Below are 6,546 nucleotides of genomic sequence, written 5' to 3'. Positions count from 1 at the left end.
GTGGTAGAGAAGTATCTGAATCCCTCTGACTTATTACAGGGATTAAGATGTCTCTGATGAACCCTGAAACCTCACTGCCATCCAACACTCTGCAGGTGTAACCAATTACAAGCCTTTATTACAGATACACCCGGATCACTGGCCAAATATCAGCACTCAGTGGTACTGTTATTATTAGGAGAGAGAGTTTAAGCCTATATTATCATCATTCTACATAGAAGACCCAATTCAATAAATTATCTTAAAGCAACAAAAAAGCTGGTTCGATCCACTGATGCAGACCTTTGGAATATCTACATTTAAAAAAGTTTATAAATCCATGTTTCGATTGTTAATACAGCTGCATGATGTGACTCTAAATATGATTTGAAATTATGTGGGGCAAACATCTTTCTGGTAAGAAGAGGGGCGGGGGTATGCCTTATGATTAACGAGACGTGGTGTGATCATAACAACATACTGGAAGTCCTTCTGTTCAACTGACCTAGAATTCCTCACAATCAAATGTCGATCGCATTATCTACCAAGACAATTCTCTTCGATTATAATCACAGCCGCATATATTCCCCCCCAAGCAGACACATCAATGGCCCTGAATGAACTTTATTTGACTCTATGTAAACTGGAAACCTGAGGCTGCATTCATTGTAGCTGGGGATTTTAACAAGGCTAATCTGAAAACAAGACTCCCTAAATTCTATCAGCATATCAATTGTGCTACCAGAGTTGGTAAAACCCTGGATCATTGTTATTCCAACTTCTGCGACGCATATAAGGCCCTCCCCCACCCTCCTTTTGGAAAAGCTGACCACAACTCCATTTTGTTGCTTGCAGCATATAGACAGAAACTAAAACAGGAAGCTCCCGCTCTCAGGTCTGTTCAACGCTGGTCCGACCAATCTGATTCCACGCTTCAAGATTGCTTCGATCACGTGGATTGGGATATGTTCCGCATTGCGTCAAACAACAACATTAACGAATACGCTGATTCGGTGAGCGAGTTCATTAGCAAGTGCATTGGCGACATCGTACCCACAGCAACTATTAAAACATTCCCCAACCAGAAACTGTGGATTGATGGCAGCATTCGCGCAAAACTGAAAGCGCAAACCACTGCTTTTAACCAGGGCAGGGTGACTGGAAACATGACCGAATACAAACAGTATAGCTATTCCCTCCGCAAGGCAATCAAACAAGCTAAGTGTCAGTATAGCGTGAAAAAGTAGAGTCGCAATTCAACGGCTCAGACACAAGAGGTATGTGGCAGGGTCTACAGTCAATCACGGATTACAAAAAGAAAACCAGGCCCGTCGCGGACCAGGTTGTCTTGCTCCCAGACAGACTAAACAACTTCTTTGCTCGCTTTGAGGACAATACAGTGCCACTGACACGGCCCGCTACCAAAACCTGCGGACTCTCCTTCACTGCAGCCGACGTGAGTAAAACATTTAAACGTGCTAACCCTCGCAAGGCTGCAGGCCCAGACGGCATACCCAGCCGCGTCCTCAGAGCATGTGCAGACCAGCTGGCTGGGGTGTTTACGGACATATTCAATCAAGCCTTATCCCAGTCTGATGTTCCCACATGCTCCAAGAGAGCCACCATTGTTCCTGTTCCCAAGAAAGCCAAGGTAACTGAGCTAAACGACTACCACCCCGTAGCACTCACTTCCGTCATCATGAAGTGCTTTGAGAGACTAGTCAAGGACCATATCACCTCCACCCTAGACCCACTCCAATTTGCTTACTGCCCCAATAGGTCCACAGACAACGCAATCGCAACCACACTGCCCTAACCCATCTGGACAAGAGGAATACCTATGTGATAATGCTGTTAATTGACTACAGCTCAGCATTCAACACCATAGTACCCTCCAAACTAAGCTCGAGACCCTGGGCCTCGACCCCACCCTGTGCAACTGGGTACTGGACTTCCTGACGGGCCGCCCCCAGGTGGTGAGGTTAGGTAACAACATCTCCACCCCGCTGAGCCTCAACACTGGGGCCCCACAAGAGTGCGTTCTGAGCCCTCTCCTGTACTCCCTGTTCACCCACGACTGTGTGGCCATGCACGCCTCCAACTCAATCATCAAGTTTGCAGACGAGACTGCAGTGGTAGGCTTGATTACCAACAACAACGAGATGGCCTACAGGGAGGAGGTGAATTTGCTGTTTCCTGAATTTGACTGCCTTCATGACCGCTGGTATCGCAGTAATATGGTCACCACAACAGCCCTAGGTATGATCGTTGGTACCAAGCACGCAGGTTCAAGTATCTCAGAAACACCCTCCTTGGCTTTTCACGTGTCTAGGGTTTACAGAGAATGGCGCGACAAACAAAAAACATCCAGTCAGCGTAAGTCCTGTAGGTGAAAATAGCTCCTTGATGAGCAGTCAAAGAAGAATGGCAAGAATCGTGCAAGCGAAAAGGAAGGCCACAAACAGGCAAACAATGGCGCAGTACAACAGTGGTGTGCAGAATGGCATCTCAGAACACACAACTTGTCGGTCCTTGTCACAGATGGGCTATTGCAGCAGACGACCACACCAGGTTCCACTCCACTCAGCTAAAAACAAGAAGCAGCCGCTCCAGTTGGCACACGATCACCAATACTGGACAATTGAAAAGTGGAAAAATGTTGCCTCGTCCGACGAATCCCGGTTCCTGTTGCTTCATGCTGATGGCAGAGTCAGTATTTGGCGTAAGCAGCATGAGTCCATGGCCCCATCCTGCTTGGTGTCAACAGTACAGACTGGTGTGGGGAATGTTTTCCTGGCGCACATTGATACCAATTTAGCTACGTTTCCATTCCACAAAAAATTCAGGCTGTTCTGGAGGCAAAGGGATGTCCGACCCAGTACTTCACAGTTGCACCTGATAAACTGTCTACTGAGTGTATACTGCAAGCTATTTATTCAGCAGGAACTGAAGAAATAGTCTAATTAGATAAATACATATACAGTGGGCTCCAATATTACTGCCACCCCTGACTGACAATGCACAAACAGTACTTTAAGAAAAATATAAACAACATAATTATAGAGAAACTCAAAATAACATGTGAGAAATATTGTACTTTATTAATGTTTCAATGGAACCAACCAAAATCATACAATACAAAATACATTTAGCCAAAATCAAGGTTGCAAATGTATTGGCAAGGATAACAGCATGGAGTCTTTTCCTGTGGTGTTTGACAAGGTTAAGGAACACATTTGGAGGGATATTGAACCATTCCTCTATGCAGATCCTTTCAAGATCCTTCACATTCTTGGGTTTGCGCTTATCAACAGCCCTTTTCAACTCAGCCCACAGGTTTTCGATTGGATTGAGGTCCGGCGACTGAGATGGCCATGGCAGAACATTGATTTTGCTGTCACAGAACCATTTCTGTATGGATCTTGAGGTATGTTTCGGGTCATTTTCTTGTTGGAAAGTCCACCTACGGCTAAGCCCCAGCCTTCTGGCAGAGGCAACCAGATTGTCAGCCAAAATTGCCTGATCATTATGCCATCAATCTTAACCAGTGCCCCTGGACCTCTGGAATTAAAACAGCCCCAAAACATCAGACCCACCACCATATTTCACCGTGAGTATGAGATGCCTCTCCTTGTATGTATCTCCGTTTCGCCGCCAAATATGCCGATGCTGTATCTGACAAAAACGTTCAATTTTGGTCTCATCTGACCAGAGCACCTTCTTCCAGTCATAATTTAAATGACATTTGCAAACTCAATGTGTTTGCGTCTGTGTCTTTGGGGTCAGAAAGGACTTTCTTCTGGCAACCCTTCCAAAGAGCCTGTGGTTGTGGAGGTGGGATCTCGTGTTGCTTTTTGAAACCTGGTGAACCCAAGATGTCCCCAAGGCCTGCAATTATTTCACGGGGATTCTTGGGATTTTGTTGCTTCTCTCACCATCCTCCTCCCTATCATGGGGGGCAAAATGCATTTGCGTCCTCTACCCATGAGGTTTTCAACCTTTCCATATCTTTTGATTTAAAAATGATTATTTTTTACAATTGCCCTGACAGTGCTCAGTGGTATATTCAATCGTTTGTGGATCTTCTTGTAGCCATTACCAGATTTATAAAGGTCTATGACCATATATGTCTCTTTTAAAACTGCCAGATCTTTTGTTTTCTTCATGGTGTTGGATGACAAAGGGATATTGCATAAGTGTTACCTCTTTTTTATAGTCTAGTGAAAAAGGAAGTGATCTAAAGACTCAATATAGTTCCTTAACACTTAGATAAACTTAAATAAATGCAATTTAATTCCTGGTTTAATTTTGGTAGATGTTATTTACAATAATCTTCAAGGGTGCCATTAATAGTGAAACCTTGATTTAGAGGACATTGATTTTTAATTAAATCAATAAATGATTTTGGTGGGTTCCATTGAAACATTAATAAAGTACGGTATTTCTCACATTGGTATTTTGAGAATAAATTATACTGTTTATATTTTTTAAATATTGTTTGTACATTGCCAGTCAGGGGTGCCAATACTTTTGGAGCCCACTGTAATAATAAAGGGCACCGCTGGTGGTTTCAGAGGTTTCATCTTAAAATGATAATAATGTCAGAAAAATATGATTAGCCATCTTCAGGCCAAGAGCATCCTCCTGTTGATAGTGTACCATCTTCAGACCAAGAGCACCCTCCTGTTGATAGTGTCCCATCTTCAGACCAAGAGCACCCTCCTGTTGATAGTTACCCATCTCCAGACCAAGAGCACCCTCCTGTTGATAGTTACCCATCTTCAGACCAAGATCACCCTCCTGTTGATAGTGACCCATCTTCAGACCAAGAGCACCCTCCTGTTGATAGTGTCCCATCTTCAGACCAAGAGCACCCTCCTGTTGATAGTTACCCATCTTCAGACCAAGATCACCCTCCTGTTGATAGTTACCCATCTTCAGACCAAGAGCACCCTCCTGTTGATAGTGACCCATCTTCAGACCAAGAGCACCCTCCTGTTGATAGTGTCCCATCTTCAGACCAAGAGCACCCTCCTGTTGATAGTTACCCATCTTCAGACCAAGATCACCCTCCTGTTAATAGTGACCCATCTTCAGGCCAAGAGCATCCTCCTGTTGATAGTGACCCATCTTCAGACGAAGAGCACCCTCCTGTTGATAGTTACCCATCTTCAGACCAAGATCACCCTCCTGATGATAGTGACCCATCTTCAGACCAAGAGCACCATCCTGTTGATAGTGACCCATCTTCAGACCAAGAGCACCCTCCTGTTGATTGTGACCCATCTTCAGGCCAAGAGCACCCTCCTGTTGATAGTGAACCATCTTCAGGCCAAGAGCACCCTCCTGTGGCGAGAGAGCAACACTCCCTACGCTGAGACAGTTTGAGCTTGCAGGATTAGCTATTGTACTTCGAAACGACTTACTCTAGTTCACCTAAAATGCAAGTGAAACCATACGATCAAAGCTATTTGATTAAACCCAGAAAACAACAAAACAAGCTTTGCTTTCTGTTAAAAGTTTTAATGTAATTTTGAAATACATTTGATATGACAATTTTACATAAACATTTTTTATAACACAAGTTTTTTTAAATTTTATTTCGTTTTTTTGTTTGTTTTTGCCTTTTTTTCTAGCCATTTTATACTAAAGCAAAAAATAACATGATTGTTTCACCTGTCAAAACAGTAGACTCAACAATAAATTTCAGATGAAGGGACTGAGACAGGGGTGGGCAACTCTGTTCATGGAGAGCTGTGCAGGCCTTTGTTTCACCAGCCTTCAGGGCTTATTCAAATCTTTCTTCTATTTTATTGTAAATCATTATAAGTGAATTAACTAAACGGCACTAAATCCTGCACTCCCTGCAGCGCTCCAGGTCCCAAGATGCCCATCCCTAGGACTGGGGGAAGAGAGTCCTGACCCAGATCTCCAAGTATCCCTGTGGTTTGTTTGGACGGATGGACAGACCTCTATGGTTTGCTGACAGACAGCATCGTTATAAACAGAAATCCATGCCACACGCTCCCTTGCCTCCCTTGAGTAGGCCCAGACCGCTAGAATGACTCACTGCAATGCTGTGGTTCTCCAGCCCAATGTTTACAGCTCAATCCATCAGCAATATAAGCATAGTCATATCATGGTCCCTCATCTCTTATACATCTATAGGGTGGTGGAGGGGAGGGGGAGATTTACTGCCTTCTTTAATATCCTCAAAACCTTTTAAGGGAAAAAAACTAAGAAAAACCTAGAACCAAAAGACTCAAATCTGTCAACGACATTTGCCGGCACTCTACTAGGGTTATTAGAAAGAGGAGGCGTTCCATTGAGTGAACGCATTAGATATTGGTAAATAACATACTACAGCTAGTAGATGCTCTGACAGCCATACAAGTAGTCTTTCTCTGATACACACATCAACAGGGGTGAATGGTACAGTATATCCTCCTGTGTGTTGTCTGAATGGACATTTGCTATGACTTTGTAGCCTCTTTGTCCTTATTTCACACATATTGGCAATTGATATCAAAATGACTGGTTAAGGAGGGCATTGTTGAAAGGAGACAT

The sequence above is a fragment of the Oncorhynchus gorbuscha genome, linkage group LG02, assembly GCF_021184085.1.
Source record: "Oncorhynchus gorbuscha isolate QuinsamMale2020 ecotype Even-year linkage group LG02, OgorEven_v1.0, whole genome shotgun sequence".
Classification (NCBI taxonomy): domain Eukaryota; kingdom Metazoa; phylum Chordata; class Actinopteri; order Salmoniformes; family Salmonidae; genus Oncorhynchus; species Oncorhynchus gorbuscha.
The sequence above is the reverse complement of the archived record's forward strand: the minus strand, read 5'-3'. Positions refer to the sequence as shown.